The 17386-nt window shown below is 49.8% G+C and overlaps 1 protein-coding gene across 11 annotated transcripts in view; it reads left to right on the top strand.

Moving 5' to 3' along the window:
• The window catches only part of FOXN3 (forkhead box N3), a 452985-nt gene that overhangs the window by 90639 nt on the left and 344960 nt on the right, over positions 1 to 17386 (top strand). The window contains exon 1 of one of the 11 annotated variants that reach the window (XM_070796765.1): positions 4238 to 4259. The exons of the other annotated variants lie outside the window; for them this stretch is intronic. The gene's annotated coding sequence lies outside the window, so the exon portion shown is untranslated. Of the gene's footprint in view, positions 1 to 4237; positions 4260 to 17386 lie in introns of those variants that run through there. 11 annotated transcript variants of the gene reach the window in all.

Raw genomic sequence — 17386 nt, 5'->3', positions numbered from 1 at the left:
GCAGCACTCACTAGTGAAGACGTGTAAGTGAAAAGTGGAAGTGAAAGTCGTTCAGTCATGTCGGACTGTTTGCGACCCCAAGGGTGTATAGTCCATGGAATTCTCTAGGCCAGAATACTGGAGTGGGTAGCCTTTCCCTTCTCTGGGGGATCCTCCCAACCCAGGGATCTAACCCAGGTCTCCTGCATTGCAGGCGGATTCTTTACCAGCTGAGCCACCAGGGAAGCCCAAGAATACTGGAGTGGGTAGCCTATCCCTTCTCCAGCGGATCTTCCCGACCCAGGAATCAAACCAGGGTCTCCTGCATTGCAGACGGATTCTTTACCAACTGAGCTATCATGGAAGTTGGTGTGTACTGGTCTTAAAAAACAAAAATTCCATCTATTTCCTTTTCCTTCATTCAAGTGTAGACGGTTTTTGCCACTTTTGTGACTTCTGCTGCTGCTGCTGCTAAGTCGCTTCAGTCGTGTCCGACTCTGTGTGACCCCATAGACAGCAGCCCACTAGGCTCCTCTGTTCCTGGGATTCTCCAGGCAAGAATACTGGAGTTTGTGACTCCTAATGTGTTTTAAATCTAAAGTTCAATATTTGTTATTTGGAAGGGGATTATTCTATTAGATTCCCTTCTCCTATTATTAGAAGCAGACTCTCCTCTTTCCCTAACGTTTAAAGTTTTATCTCTGGCTCTAGGTTCTTAACCCTGCCTTGGCTTGCCCACTACCAACAGAGCGTGGCTGCCCCGCTCAGCCCCTAGTGAGTCCCAGTCTCCTGCTTCTCCTTGAGGGACTGTGGGCTGTGGTCTCTCCATTCCTATTGGCCTCATTCCAGGATGAGCTTTATCCTGTTATACTTGACCTTCTGGCTCTAGGCCTTCCTTCTCCAAACCATCTTCAACATCTTTGCCCAAAACTCCCTAGGGTATCACAGTCTTAGTTTCTTCCTTGCTCAGACAGCTTCCTCAGATCGTCATTGCCTATCACGGGGTCTCCTTGCTCACAGAGGGTGGGATATTGGTAGTTCTGGAAGCCAGCTGCCTTTACATTCATCTTCACGATCCTTCATAGTTTATAGCTTAGGTAAAGGAGGTAGAAGGTAGAGGTGAAGGTAGGGAGGCAGAGGGAATAGAAACGCGTCACTTCAACTTCACGCCAAGACTTTACTCTCAGCACGTAGCACAGCTTCAGAATTTCAGGGAAGCGAAAAACCTGGTTTTCCTTCAGATAAATTGGCCCCCTCTGGCTTACCACCTGAGTGTCACGGGCATTTGCATTTGGGTGCAGCCCACCTGTCTGACCTCATTCTTCCTCACCCCTCCAACTTCACAGTTGCCTCCAGCTTGGTCTCCCTCCCCGCTGAGCAGGTTCCACGCGTGTTCACCTGCTTGCGGATGAGTGCGTGTGAAGAACTCATTCTTTGAGGCCCAATTCCAATTCCCGTTCCTCCGCGAAGTCTTCCCTGATTGTCAACGGTTGAAACTCATCTTGCTCTGTGTGGGGCTTTCTTGCTCCTAAGGTATTTAGCCAAGTTTCATTGCAATTAACAGAGGCCCCTTTAAACAAACTTCGTTGTTCTTGGAGTGGTTTAGAACGTATTTTAAGGAAGCTTCAGTGCCTAACTTGCTGTTTCCTGTTCTCTGAATCCCGATTCTATATTCCCAAGAAAGATAATCGGGCATGTGTAGCTTGGGTTAGGTATGTCTCCTTCCTTCAGTCGGCCCAGGCTCGGAGAGCAAGGTGACGTGTAATAAATGTGGCAGCCTGCAGGAGAGCGTTCCCGTGATCGGAGGGCTGATCAAGGAGAAAAACCTGACCCCGAGGTGGCAGGGGTGCACGCAAGCTCTCCTGGGCGGTTCCTGGGCAGGTTTGCATGGAGGGGAGGGGAGATGGCCCTCAGGGCAGGGCTGTTTCTCGGGACTCCAGCTGGAGGGTTGGGGTAGGTCCTCGGAAGAGGAGGACGTGGAAGGTCCAGGGGAGAGCATAATGGGAGACGGGGTTTGCCTGTGTTTAGGTGATGTCACCCAGCAGTGTGCTGGGGAGTCTCTAGGTCCCTGAGCTCTAAAGGGCATCGGTGGCTTAGGGTCTTACAACCGCAAGAGCCTGTCTTATTGATGGCCAGCACAGGCTAGGTGGAGTTCTGTGGTGTATGCAAAGCAGGTTGTTTCTAAATGACCGAAAATCTGCTTGTCTGGGCTATTTTTAAAATAATTGGATATATACAAATTTGAGTTTGGCATCAGCAGGCTTTTGAGCTAACAGGTCTCAGAGTTCAGTGAAGAAATAAACAACCTGTGGGCCAATACACGTGGGTCATCTCCAGCTCATTTGTGTAAACCTGGAAGCACCTCTGCTGATCTTCGTAGCGGCGAGGGCCGTGGAAAGAGATGACAGTTTCCAAGGAAAGCTAGGGCTTCTACAGTCGCTCTTTCAGCCCTCGTTACGACCACCTCAGCGTTATAGATGTTGGTGTGCATACCGTCTCCTGGAAGCTCCCTGGCATATTTATCCCTGTGTTAGCCAGAGTACCCTAAACCTCTATATGTGGAGAATACGGAGCAGGCTTTGTTGGGCAATGAATGGGTGAATGAGTGAATGAATGCCCTGCATCTGTCTAAAACCTGCTCATGCAGGGTCATCTCCCCGGTGATGCTTTCCCTGATTGGTCTTCATTCTGTTTCTTCTGGGCTCCTCTATTCCACTGCATTGAGAGTGGGATAGACTGGTTACGTCTGTACTCCTAATGAAATTGCAAGCTTCTGGAAGGCTGGGGATATGGCCTCCATCTCTTTAACCTTCTACATGGCTGGAGTCGTGCCCTGCCCAGGGAGTGTAGAAAGCTCGCCTTTTTGGTTGGGCATATGCTAGGCAAGGCCCCAGTCCTCATGTGGGTGGGGGGAGCCCCCCTGGCGGCTCACCTGGAGAGTCGGGACAGCAGCTGTGTTTCAGGAGAGCCTGGGTGGCCAAGCAGATGACCAAAGGTGACCGGCCCCAGAGGGGCAGCTCAGACAGGAGGGCAGGGGTAAAGTCAGTGCCAGGAGAGCGTGGAAGAGTGCAGGTGAGGTCCGTGGCCGGGTCAAGGTGAGCAGTTCAGGACTGATACTGTGCACGGGGCCCCTGGCCAGACCGTGCGCTTTGCAGAGTGCACGCGGGTAGGCTGAGCCGGTTCCTGTCCCAGGGCCTGGGAGGCCACTGAATGCCATTGTATTTTCTCAACTCCTGTTGTTGTTTCGTTGCTAAGTCGTGTCCAGCACTTTTTGACCTCCATGGACTGTAGCCGGCCAGGCTCCTCTGTCCATGGGATTCTCCAGGCAAGAGTACTGGAGTGGGTTGCCATTTCCTTCTCCAGGGGCTCTTTCCGACCCAGGGATTGAACCCGCATCTCCTGCACTGGCAGGCGGATTCTTTACTACTGAGCCACCAGATTCCTAAGTGCCATCCTAATTACAGAAGACAGAACTTATGTGACAGCAGAAAGACAAGTTACCGCACGTAGAATACCAAGCGTGTGTTCATCCTGTGATTTCGTTCACTTTATTTACTGCCGCACCTTAGAGGAGCAGAAGCTTCCATTTCCATCCGGCCTGTGTGCGGATATAAAAGATTAAAGCGTCAGAGAGAGGAGAAACTTTAGCCAGACCCCGTTTTTCTAAAGCTCAGGGTCCCTGAAGTGTTTATCTGCACAGATAGCCGTCTCTGCCGTTCAGTATCTGCACGCAAATAAAAGCCCTTCCGGGTGTAGCTGCTTCACCAACAGTGTTCCTGTCTGCTTCCCTGATTTGCACAGCTTGTGGGTGAAGTAACTACTCTTCTGTAATAATTTGGGTGCTTAATTTGGACAGTGTGAAAGCTGGGTGTTATTTTTTTGTCTCTGCCCACACCTGATGGCATTTTGAAATCCCTGCAGCCATGTTGAGTGGTGTGGCTTTTGACTGATGCCCCGACAGAGATAAGGGGCACGCGTGCTCCTGAATCCCAGAGGCGACCACGCTGTCGCAGTTAGGGCTCCGTAAACAGCCCTTGGGAACCAGGGGCCGGAGGAATGTCTTGTGTTGCAGCCTGACAGCCTCAGCATTCGTGACTGGTCGTTCTAGAAGCCAAGCCTTTAACTCTTCGTTACATCTGTTATTTTAACAGTTACGCATCTTTGAATGCATGCTGGTTGGCGGGTTTCCACCAAAATGGTCTTCCCTGTACTTGAAACACTTCTGAAAAGTCAAGCTTCATCCCTTCCTGGGTGACAGTGTGTGCCACACGTCAGCAATGGTGAGCTTGTTAGTGCCCTAAATCTTGGGAAGAAATGTTCTTCTACCCTGTCCAAAGCAGATTTTCTGTCTAGGACTAGCCCTTCAGAATACTATGGAACACACTCAGCTGTGAATGTTTTGCCATCTCTGTGCTGTTGAGATGACAAGCAGATGCCGATCAGTTTAAACTCTTGGAGCCCCTCTTCTTTTAAGGAGAGTGCTACAGATAGATGGATGGGAGGCACTGAATAGAGTGAAGCTTGTAGAATGGCAAAACGCACAGATGGAGTGGGGACGATAAAATTCCTCGAAAGCACGAGCCAAGTGTGTGATGAACTAAAATTAACCGTGGTGTGCTAGGCAGTGTGGGAGTGGGAAGCGACAACAAGCTCTGCTCCTGACAACTCGCGCGACCTTGGCCGACTTCTCGGGGCCTCAGTCTCTGTAGTGAGGCCTGGTTCCAGCTGATGATGTCCTTTCTAAGGTCCAAGATGCTCGGCTCTAAGATCTCGTGATAAGGAATGTTCCTTGGCAATTTAATTGCACTTAATGGAGGTAACATTGCTGTTGTCTTGGCGTGTGATTTACACAGAGGTTCACCCCGGGGAGGAGGTGAGGAGAGGCCTGAGTTTACAACTGCAGATGCTGAGGTCTCGAGTCTGAGTGATGCCGAGGGCCAAGGGCAAATGCATTGACACTAGCTGGTCCCTCTGACCTGCGGCAGAAAAGCCCTACCTGGGCAGAGTTGCTCCGTTGCCCCGGCCGTGCAGGTCTGTGCGCTGGGAGGGGAGGCCTGCTCCCCTGGCTGTGAAGACAGCCTCTCCCATTCCCCATCCTCTCCTTCTCTCACTCACCTCTTTCCGCTTCCTGAGCACCTTCTCCTCCCTTCTGGCTTGTCTCCTTAGCATCTTCTTTCCCATTATCAGCATCTTCACCTGGTTTTCCAGCCGTGCTTTCCCATGAGCCTCTGGCATCCTGGGAAAAAAACAAAGATAGATCTGTGTCCCCTTCCCTTGTAGTTCATCTGGAAATTCAATCAACTTTTCTGTTAGTGTCGGGAATGGTATGTGTGTGTGTCAGAGAGAAAGAGAGAAAGAAAGGGAAAGAGACTGTTACAGTTGGTGTGACAGTACTTACGGTTTTGAGATCAAAACCAAGCAAACTCAAAAACAGTGGCCCTGGAGACACGGTTCAGTACCGTGTCTGCATCTGAGAGGTAGGGCTTGAGGAAGCTGAGACTGCCGGTATCTTGTATTTCACGCTGATAACTTTTGCCACGCGAGAGTCTGTCCCCAAGCCACCTGGCAGGCCTTGCTACCCCGTCCTGAGGAGGTGAGAACATGCCACCCCCAAACCTGCCACTTCGGCCTGCTGATCACTTGGAGCTGAAGGCTCTGGAGAAGCAGTGGCTTCAGGGAGGGAGCTCTGCCCTCCCCATCTCCACTTGCGAGCAGAGCCTGGGCTTCCTGGGAGAAAGGCGTCCCACTCCACCAGGAAGAGGGAAATGTTCTTATCATTGGAGAAGGGGATTTGAAGCCGAGATGGGTCTGCACAGAGACACCTTTTTCCTAGAATAGCCCTTCTCTCCCATTCGTTTCCCCCATATACTTCCAAATCACTTTCCCATTAACCCGTTTTTCCTTTATTATATCCCATCTCTGTAGTTTTATCATTCTTTGTTAAAAGTGTATAAGCCCCTGGGTCTAACTGATTCTTTGGGTGTCATTTCTTTCTGTGAAGTCACCTGTCCCATGTAAAAATATTAACATCGAGTACAATTTGTGTGTTCGTTCTTCTGTTAATCTGGCTTTTGCCAGTTTAATTCACAGGTTCCAGGCACAGAACTGAAGAGGGTAGAGGAGAAGCCTTTCCTCCTCTAGAGAGCCCAAGCAGCTGGTTATGCGCCCAGTACCCCTCTGGAGCAGTGCTCCAGTGCTCTGCTCTGGAACCATACAGACAGAGCTGTTTGTTCTGTGGAAAGTGTAGGCAGATGGCTGAGAACAGGGGTTTTCTGTTTTCTGGAAGCAGCATACTGCCCTTTTTCGCCTCTAGTGAATCTGCACTGTTCATATGAGGACCACAAACCTCATTTAGGTTAATTTAGGTTTAGGGCCTTTAGGGGATGACCTTTAGGCTTCTGAACTCTGAGTGAATGTGATTTATAATGTGAATTATAAGCCAGGCAGGTTTTCTGAGAACCCTGACCCCAAGAATGATCTGAATGTGAGTTGAGGGACTGTCTGGACACTCAGGAATGCCTCCAGGCCCGCTGTGGCCAGGCGTGCACTTTGGGGATGGTGTGTATGGGGCTTCTCTGATGACTCAGTAGTAAAAAAAATCCGTCTTCAGTGCAGAAGACACGGGTTCCATCCCTGGGTTGGGAAGCGCCCCTGGAGGAGGAAATGGCAACCCACTCCAGGATTCTTGTCTGGAGAGGACAAGAGGACAAGAGGAGTACAGTCCATAGGATCTCAAAGAGTCCGACACAGCTGAGCAACTGAACACACTTGTATTCGAGCAGAAGTATACTTTGGGGAAAAATCAAGTGGTGGAGAACTTGGTCATTCATTTCACTCTGTGACTTCAAAGTCTTGGAATTTCCATGCTCTGAAAATGCACTGTCCTTCTGGACGTGCCCGTGACCAGTGGTCACATAGCTTCTGGGAATTTAGGAGGAGCTGCTCACGGCCTTGGCCTTTGTGCTTGAAGATGTGAACTGGCGAGATGCATGGCCAGCCCAGAGGGCAGCAGGGGTCCTGGGCTTACGCTGGACACGCAGTCCCGTCTGCTCAGCTCAGGCTGCCTGCAGTGTGTGCAGGACTCTCTTTGGTTCCGTGAATATTGTGAGATTTTTTTTCTGGATCCCTGTTGTGGGTTTTGGAGCTGAAGTCGGTTCTCAAAGCAGATCCCAGATTTTGTTGATGAGGACAAGCACAGTGTGAAGAGTATTGGGAGCTAGGGGGTGTGGGTTCGAGCCCCGGCCCTGCCATCACGGCAGTGAGACCCTGCGTGAGTCACGTGCCTCCCCGATCATCACCATCTCTGCCTGCATGCTGAGGGATTCCCTCCCTGCTTCCAGCTTTTCTCCACGCATCCCTGTCTGCACATAGGAGTGGGAGGCCCCTCTCCTGGGGAGATCTGCCTGCCAGTTTTGATCTGCGTCTTGTCTGTGTGGGTCCCATGAGGGGGAAGGAGGAGGAGTCCAGGCTGAATGGTGAATGAGAGCTGAGGAACACGGGGAATGCCTTTCCCCGGGAAGCCCGTGCTTGCGAGACAAGATAAAAATACAACGGATCCTTTTGAAATCTCCCAAGAAGTTTCTTCAGATGGAAAAATACCATTAGAAGTATGCAGGCAATCACTGAAGTTTTTGAGAATGATAGTTGGCACTTTACAATTTCCACTAACTATTAAACTCTTTCTTTACTTCGCAAATATTTAGGTGTCACACACTGGAATAGATGCAGCCGTGAACAGCACAGACAAAATCCTCGCCCTCCTGGGACGGACAGACTAGTGGACAGATGGACAGTGAGCAGAGTAAATGATATATGTCATTTGCAAATAGTTGTAAGTGCTGTGGAGAAGGACATACACTTTTTTTTTTAATTGGCTGTGCCACAGGACTTGCGGGATCTTAGTTTCAGCGTGCAGGATCTTTCGTTGTGGCTTGCAAACTCTCAGCTGTGGCACATGGAGTCTTAGCTCCCTGACCAGGGATTGAACCTGTGCCCCTTCAGGAGAAGCATGGAGCCCTTACCAATAGGCTGCCAGGGAATTCCCCAGAAGGACTTATATATATATATTTTTTTTTTTGGGGGGGGGGTGATGACCATTGAGTTTTATTTTGTTATATACAAATATCAAGGGCTAAAAATATCTTTAAGAAGTCAAGGACAGAGAATAAAGTGAAGCCATTTATTCATGCGGATTTTATTAAATAATCATCAATTCTGTGTGTTTATGAAGAATGGATCCTTTTAAATTTTATTCAAAAATATAAAACATTTAAATTAACTCTGGGATTTGCCTTTGAAGTGACATGTTAAAGTATGTAGACATACTAGTTTTTCCAATCAGTTCAGTTCAGTCACTCAGTCGTGTCCGACTCTTTGCGACCCCATGGACTGCAGCACACCAGGCTTCTCTGTCCATCGCCAACTTCCGGAGTTTACTCAAACTCATGTCCATTGAGTCGGTGATGCCATCCAACCATCTCATCCTCTGTCGTCCCCTTCTCCTCTTGCCTTCAATCTTTCCCAGCGTCAGGGTCTTTTCCAGTGAGTCAGCTCTTTGCATCAGGTGACCAAAGTATTGGAGTTTCGGCCTCAACATCAGTCCTTCCAATGAACACCCAGGACTGATCTCCTTTAGGATGGACTGGTTGGATCTTCTTGCAGTCCAAGGGACTCTCAAGAGTCTTCTCCAACACCACAGTTTTTCCAATAGAAGAAGGGAAAATTAAAAAACAATAAAATTATTATAAAATAAAAACAATGTAAAGAAAAAAGAGGTGTCAGGGACATATACTGTTTTTTTAAGGATGTATACTTTTAAAGGACCAACTGATGGGAAGTATTTCATTCTTGCCATGTGCAAAGCCTGTCGTTTGGAGAGGTGGCATGGTGATGCCTAATGTCATAAGGTCGCAGACCGTGTGGTGTTCAGATCCTGCTGCTCAGTGTGGGCTCCACGGGCCAGCGGCCCCGGCATTCCCTGAACTTAATTCAAAACGCAGACCCTCAGCCCCGCCCCAGATGGCAGCGTCACAGCCAGCTGCGGACAGGCGGTCCGCCGGCTCCTTCACGTCAAGTCTGACCGGTCATCTGACTGCTCAGAGCACGTCCGCTTGTGTGTGGCGGCCTTGGGCAGGACCTTCACTGCCCGTTGATTCCTCAGTTTCCTCCTGAGTGAAATGAGGAGACTAGAGTGGCCTTGACGCTCTCTGCTCTGGCCGAGTCCTTCTCTCTTTCCTAGTATGTCCCTCCCCTGCCATCATGTTCCGCATCCATCAGACCAGACTCTCTCTGAGATGGTAGAGGTCGAGACGGTGCGTGGGGAGCTGATACTCTGGACACTGTGTGATTCCCAGGATGTGCTCTTATCTCTAAACAGAGTGTTCCAGATGCCCAAGGGGCTTCCCAGGAGGCTCCATGGTAAAGAATCCGCCTGGCAATGCAGGGACGTGAGTTTGATCCCTGGGTCCTGGAGATCCCCTGGAGGAGGGCATAGCAACCCACTCCAGTGTTCTTGCCTGGAGAATCCCATGGAGCCTGGTGGGCTACAGTCCACGGGGTTGCAGAGTCGGACACAGCTGAGCGACTGAGCAGGCTCGCGCACTCGGTCCCGTGAGAGGGACAGTGGTGCCTTCTCTGAGCGTGTAACACTGCTCACCCACCTTCAGCAGGCGTGTGCTTTGAGCAGAACCACAGGTGTGGTGGCTGCTCTGTAGACAGAGCTCCTATCGTCTCTGGCTAGATCCCTCATGGGCCCAGTGGTTCCAGATGCTCAAAGGCACGTTACCTCTGAGGGTGCGTGGAGAGTCGCTTCTGATGCTGTACTGACTGGGCCATATTAGCATCGGGCGTCACGCACTCCCCCTCGTGAGGCAGAGACACCGCCCTGTGGCCTGGGCATGGAGCCTGGAATCTCGACGGTCTAATTCTGGCTCGGCTGTTACGTGCATACCTCATTTTATTGTGCTTCCAAGATTTTTTCTTTTTTTAATTTTTTTAACCGATTGAAGGTTTGTGGCAACGCTGCAACGAGCAGGTCTTTTGGGGCCATTTTTCCAACACCATTTGCCCACGTTGTGTCTCTGTGTCACGGTTTGGTAATTCTCGCGGTATTTCAAACTGTTTCGGTGTTATTATATTTGTTACAATGGTCAGTGAGCTCTAATCTTACAATTGTGAAAGGATCACGGCTTGCTCAAGGCTCCCAGTGAGGGTTGGTGTTCTTTTTAGCAAAGCGTAAGGTATGTATGTTACTGTTTTAGACAATGCTGTTGCCCACTGAATAGGCCACTGCATAGCATAAACATAGCTTTGCCAGCCCTGTGAAACCAAAAACTCCTGTGATACTCGCTTTATCTCGGTGGTCTGGAACTAAGCCCCAAATACCTGTGAGGTGAGCCTGTGTTAACTTCTGGGGAGTTGAGGCAGGTCACCTCAGATGCTTGGGTATCAGGCTGCTTATTGACCAGGTGAGGTTATAATAATAATCATTTCTACTTCCTAGGCAGGTTTTAGAGACTTCATTCTATAAATGCTTTTGAGAGCTATTTTTAAATGTGTGATTTCCACGCTTAGGTCACTACATACTAGCATGCTCTTTTTTTTTTTTTAAACGAGTGTGAAGTCCTCTCCCTGCTCCTGATGGTTTAATGACTGGAGCGCTGATGAACAGGTTGAGGCAAACGCCTATTAATGTTACTCTCCGATTACCGTGGGTTAAGGAACCGAGGCTTTGGCCTTTCTTGGCTGTTTCCAAATGAGTCACACCTTCCCATTGTTCATGTAGGTCAGTAAGTTACGTAGTGTGACCTACGTAAAGTTAGGGTTGATCTCTTCCAGAATACAACTTGGGCTTTCTTCTTATGATGAAGTTAAGGGAGGCTGATGCATGCCTTGCAAGCGAGCAGAAGGACCTTTTCAGCAAAGCACTTGCTCAATTAGGGAGCTGCTAATTGAACGTCGGTTTGGGGCTGTGATCAAATCCGCAGCTTTCCCAAGTGCCTCCTGGCCTGCTGGGGGCTCTAGGAAAGCTGTCTTCAGCTGTTACTGCCGTGTTCCGTTGGTGGGGTCACTCGATAGCTGCGTCTCACCTTACCGACTTGCAGTTCCAGATGAGCCCAGTGCTTGCTGGGATCGGGTATTTTCAGATCTTTGCTCTTGTCCTGTGAGACGGGCTTCTGGGCTCACTTGACCGACTGCTTAATCAGCTGCTGTCCACGCTGTGTAAAGCAGATGAGTTCAGGGACAGTGTTTTATTAGCTGTGTAATTCTAGGCAACTGACAGAGTACAGCAGGTGAGCAAACACCACGGGCTTCCCTGGCGGCTCAGACGGTAAAGAATCCGCCTGTAATGCAGGAGACCCGAGTTCGATCCCTGGGTCGGGAAGATCCCCTGGAGGAGGGAATCTAACCCACTCCAGTATTCTTACCTGGAGAATCCCACAGGCAGAGGAGCCTGGTGGGCTACAATCCATGGGGTTGCAAAAAGTTGGAAGCGACTGAGCAACTAACATGCACACACAGACATCACGTTCACAGCCAGCACCAAGACTCCCTTGGGCACGCCACACCTCTGATCACGTTCAGGCTGCAGGGAAAAGATGCGACCGTCACAACTTAACCAGGCAGAGGCCGTGCAGGGGACCGAGTCATAGACCAGGCATCCCTTCCAGCCCTTGGTCACACCCCCCTTTATGTGGTTTCTTTGTGGGGGACGGAGATCATTCGAGACCTCTAGGATTCCTGGAGGCCTGTCAAGGAGCAGAGTGCTTCGTGACAAGGTCTTGTCAGGTTTGGAAGCTGCTGGGATACATGTGGGTTAGATCTAGGAGCTCTAGAAGGATTGGGGGATTGGGAAGTGGTAACACTGGGATTGGGAAGTGGGTCTTGAGGGCCATGGTTGCCTTGACAGGGAGGTTAGCCTGGTCATATCCTAAGCTGTCATCCTGTTTGTTTATCACTTTGGCCGTGCTGGGTCTGCTTTGCTGCACCTGGGCTTTCTCCAGTTACAGCAAGCGGGGGCCGCTCTCCCGTTGCTGAGTACGGGTTCCAGAGCTCAGCTGCCCCACAGCATGTGGGGTCATCCTGGACTAGGGATCGAACCGCTGTCCCTGCTTTGCAAGGCAGGTCCTTGACCACTGGACCGTCAGGGCATCCCAAGGTGTCATCTGAAGAAGAGTTTACACCGAGAAGAGGGTCTTGCCAAGGAACATGAAGCCCCTCCTTGGAGATTTCCCCCAGACTTGGGGCTCTGATTGGGAGAACGGTGGCAGGGGAGACAAGGGAGACGCATCGGTCCGTTGGTGGCTGGCCCAGGGTGTCGTGGACGCTCTCACCCTCTCTCACACAGAGCTGTGGCTCTCTGCCCTGCCCTGGCTCTCCCTGGTGCCCTTGGGAAGATCTCCAGTTTCCATCCACTGGACCACGTTGCAGGGCAGTCCACTGGGATTTATTGCCAGGGCAGATCCAGCAGGAATGCTCTCGTTTTGCTCTCCCAGCATCTCCATAGGTTGGTGCGAGATTGCTCACTTCTGTCACACCCATTTCCCATTTCCGAGTGTGCTGGCGTCAGCACGTGCAGCGTTTGGACCACCCCGTGGCGTGGTAGGCATCTTGCAAACATATGAGTTGGATTCTTGACACACAGTTGTGGAAGTGGGCTAACATAGCACCTTGGATTTCAGTCTTGCGGGGATTGGCATCCCCTGAATGCATGTGAGTGGATTAGTGATCACGTGATCCTTAGCTTGTGTGTTTCCTGGCTGAGTGACCCACTTAGAGGCCTGGCCCAGGGACAGAATGAGCAACGCTCGCTGGGCACTGTCAGGAAACCGTCCCTGCTGGGGCTGGAGGCTCCTGCCGTCCGGCCATGGGCACACACAAGAAGGGAGGGAGCCCCTGCTGCTGGCTTGGCCCTGGGTCATTTCCTTTCCGGCTATGTGGGTAAATAGAAAGAAGTGAAAATCCAATGGGCTTAGAATTAGAGCTTGTTTCATGGTGTGACATGTGTCTTTCGGAAGGAGCCGTTGTGCATGGTCTTCTGATTTTTTCATCCAATTGTTAACCAAACTTGAAACATTTATGGGTTAATAGGTCCAGGGAGGAATGAATCATTATTGCGTCCTTATCCATGCCCAAGCTGAGCTTCGGAGAGGCTGAGACCCGGGGAAGGTCACAGGCTCGTAACTCACCAGGCTGAGCAGACTCCCGCCCCGGACTCCGTCTGTGCTCCTGTTGTCTCTCGCGTGGGGAAGTGGCTCCATCTACAAAACGTGTGGTTGCTATGAATTACTGTTGTTGGTAAGGAGAGTTGGAAACACGCTCGTTTCTAGATTACCTTTCAGATATTCAAATTCATGCACCAGTGGCATATGGCTAGGACTTCTATTTTTTCACTCACATGTCTTCCAGTGTGCTTCACATCAGGTTTGAATTTTGAAAATGCCAACTGTGTACTAACTGAATGTGAGAAATGAAGAAAACTTTCATAAATTAGGGAAGAAATTGGTGATTTATTTTTCTGTGTTCAAATAAACGAGCTGTACGAATTTATTTTCCCTCCATTTTGGTTTATTTGCATCTTTAAAAAACTTTTTTTTAGTTTTTGCTTTTATATTTGTATCTTGATAATGTTGGCAGGAACAATGTTGCCTGTGTATCCTTCACTGATTTTCTACAAGACACATCTACTGTAGCACATATCAAAGGCAGCGGGACCACGTGGGCTTGCCCATCACCTCTGTAGGTCCGGTGCATGGAGCTCACTCTGGGTCGAAGGAGAAGCCTTTGCTACCCTCAGATGGCTGTGTCCTCTCGGCCTGTCCAAAATTTTGGTCCAGCAGTAACCTGATTCTGGTTTCTCCCATTTTGAAGAGTTTCAGTTGTAGGTGCCGTTTATACTTCTGTTGTTTACCAGGTAGGAGATTCTCGAGCGGTTTAATAAAGGAAGGATTTTATCGCAGGCTAGTCGCAGGGAAAATGAGTCCAGTGTATGAGTTTCGCATAACTTTCATCAGCGTCAGAGGCACTATCGCGGGAAAGAGCACTGGCTCGTGGATCAGAAAACCACCCAACGGAGAGAGCTCCGGCGCGGGGCCGACGAGGCTCGTGAGCTTGGCTACGTCTGCTTGTGGAAACGACCCCCACCCCCGCTGTCAAACCTGTTAAAATGCACCGCAGTCCACATGCCGTAGAATTTATATGTTAGACATCTTCAAATCTCCGTTACTATTCATTGTCAGGTAGGACTTTATACCCTACTAAGAGAAAATGCTGCCTAATATAATGAGATGTAGTCATTTCAGAGTTCACATGTAGAAAAATGTGCTTTTTTAGAACTATGAAATGAATATGATTCATTTCATATTGTGATACTGTGAAATGAATATGATGATACTATGATACTATGAAATGAATATGATGAAATATGATTCAGTTATGAGCTGAGTTGCAGTCGGGTTGTTGAGACAATGCTAAATTTTATACTGATGCTGATTTAGTTGCTCAGTTGGGTCCGACTCTCTTTGACCCCATGGAGTGTTGCCCACCAGGCTCCTCTGTCCATGGGATTTTCTAGGCAAGAACACTGGAGTGGGTTGCCATTTTCTTCTTCAGGGGATATTCCTCACCTGGGGATCAAACCTAGATCTCCTGCATTACAGGTGGATTCTTTACCAACTGAACCACCAGGGAAGCTTTCTTAAATTTTGTAGATTTCATTATAATTTATTTCTAACATAAAAAGCTGAGACACCCGTGTAACTATTACCCATCTTTGGCAGGGCTCAGCATTGTGCCATTGTTGCTTCAAATATGTAAAAACAGGACACGACAGACACGCTTATAGACCCAGGACCCAGCCCGCCCTTGTTCCCCGTGTAACCACCGTCTTGGATTTGGTGCTGATCATTTCCGTGCGTGTTTGTAAACTTTTACTAATATATGTTTGTGTCCATTCATCTGTTTAGTGTCTTTAAACCCAAAAGTCCTGGTGGGTACTTGTTCACCAGTATCCATTCCCGCTTTTTTGCTTTCAACAGCAGAACCCCAGAGCGTTAGCTGAACACCGTCGGCTAGGATGGCCACATGACCGAGTTCTGGCTGGTGAATGAACGTGGGAACGATGAAAACACCCTCTGAACTTTGCCGTTAGGGAGGAGGAGCGAACCTTTTGAGTTCTCTTTCCTTCTGGCTTCTGATTAAGGCGGGGAGAAGAACGTGGTAGTAAGCTAATTAGCCCATGCGATTGTAGGAAACACACAGCAAGAGAGCAGAGTGATGAGACTGAGAAGTTCTGGGTCCCTGCCTTCAGGGTATCAGCTGCCCAACGACAGCCCACTCACTCCCTGTCCTGCCACCAGGCTGCCCACCGTCTCAGGCTGTTTTGTGGGAATTAAAAACAAAAACATGTTTTTATTTAAGGGAGTATTATTTGATTGCAATTAAAACTGACCCCAAAATGTTCCAGTAGAAGTGGTTCCCGCTCTGATTATGTGCACTATTAGTGACTTATTATGTTAAAATTTTTCACTTAAGTAGGGAGGATTAAGGTAAACCACTCGGGTGTGATTCATTGCATCCCAGATTGAGGAAGGAGAATCAGACATTTTACAGCTGCCCCAATGGCTAGGTGTCAGCGGACCTGAGCCCATGGAGGGCACATGAGTTGAGCTCCTCTTCGTCCATGGAGGAGATTCGCACACACTGAGGACCCCCGACTGCTCTGTTCCCAACGGGAGACATTTAAAGCAAATGTCCCGATGACCGTTTGAGGATGAGAAGGAAAAGTTTCCGTTCCCAGGAGAATTTTCTTCCCAAACCCTGTCTCAGCATCCAAGTGGACAACTATTTTTTTAAATTAATTCATTTATTTGTCTGCACCGGGTCTTCACTGCTGCGTGAGGGCTTGCTCTGCGTGCGGCGATCGGGGGTTCCTCGCTAACTGTGGTGGGTCAGCTTCTCCTTTCGGTGGCCTCTGTTGTTGCAGAGCTCGGGCTCTAGAACACGGGCTTCAGTAGTTGCTGCAGGCAGGTTTGATTGCCCCCGGGCACATGGGATCTACCGGGTCGAACCTATATCCTCTGTATTGGCAGGGAGATTCTTAACCACTAGACCACCAGGGAAGTCCCCCAAGTGAGCATCTCGAGAGTGAGACCTTCCTGGTCCATTTCTCTTCTCCAAGAGGTTGCCCCAGAACTCCCCACTTCCTGCGTGACAAATGGCAGAGCAGCTGCTCGAGGGAGAAGGAGACCCACACTCGCTGGCTGGCACTGTTGCAGCTCCAGCCAGGGTGCCAGGCTGGGCGGGATCTTGCTTTCTGCACGGTGACTCGGGGGCTCTACCCAGAGGGGCAATGTCTGTGTAGATAGAACCCCAGGGGGACACTGGGAGAGTCCAGGGACCTCCCTGGTTCTCGCCTGCCCCACTGTGCAGCCCTGGCTGTCTGGTCACTCACTGGCTCCTTGTGCCCGACCTCCTGGGTCAGCTTGGCTTCTGGCCTGAAAGGCAGGCCCGGTCTTCGGTTTCCCTCTCACAGGGCGCTTGGAGTAGGCTGCAGCAAGGCACGTGACCCCTCCTCTTGAACTGGGCTGGTACCATCCGTCCCAGTCATACTGGGTCTATCTCGACCTTGGGCCTCCCCCCACTCCTCCTTGTGTTAAGAGTTGGACTGTCACAAATGAACTTATCTGCCAGCCAGACTGGCAGACACAGAGAACAGATTTGTGGATGCCCAAGGGGAGGGAGGGTGGGCGAGGGAAGGGTCAGGAGTTTGGAGTCAGCAGGTGCAGACCGCGGTATACAGAGTAGAGAAAAGCGAGGGCCTGCTGTATCAGACAGGGAGCTGTATTCAGTATCCTGCCATTAAATCAGAATGGAAAAGAATATGAATATATATCACTGAATCCTCGACAGAGGATGAGATGGTTGGATGGCGTCACTGACTCCATGGACATGAGTTTGAGCAAGCTCCAGGAGTTGGTGACAGACAGGGAGGCCTGCTGCAGTCCATGGGGTCGCAGAGAGTCAGACACGACTGAGCCACTGAACTGAACTGATAACTGAATCCCTTTGCTGTACAGCAGAAATTAATACAACATCAACTATACTTGAATAAAATAATTTCTTTTTTAAAAAAAGCAGCATCAAGAAAAAAAGAATTGGGTTGTCAGATGAGTGATCCTCAGACTCCCCCGTCTTTGTGTTGCTTTGATGCCGGAGGTCGTGGGTGCCTTCTACCTCATCTGTGGTCTGTGCTGACTGCTTTAAAACGTACAACAGAGGCTCCTGGCCTGAGTGAGCAGACCGTGAGCTCTGCTCTAGCTGAGACCCACGAGCTGAGCTGAGCTCAGGAGTGCCCATAAATTACATTCATGGTGGGAAAAAACAAAGCCAAGCAATACCAAATTCCTTC

This window comes from Bos indicus, chromosome 10, assembly GCF_029378745.1.
Source record: "Bos indicus isolate NIAB-ARS_2022 breed Sahiwal x Tharparkar chromosome 10, NIAB-ARS_B.indTharparkar_mat_pri_1.0, whole genome shotgun sequence".
Lineage (NCBI taxonomy): Eukaryota > Metazoa > Chordata > Mammalia > Artiodactyla > Bovidae > Bos > Bos indicus.
Note: the sequence above shows the minus strand (reverse complement) of the source record. Positions and strands in the feature narration are given on the sequence as shown.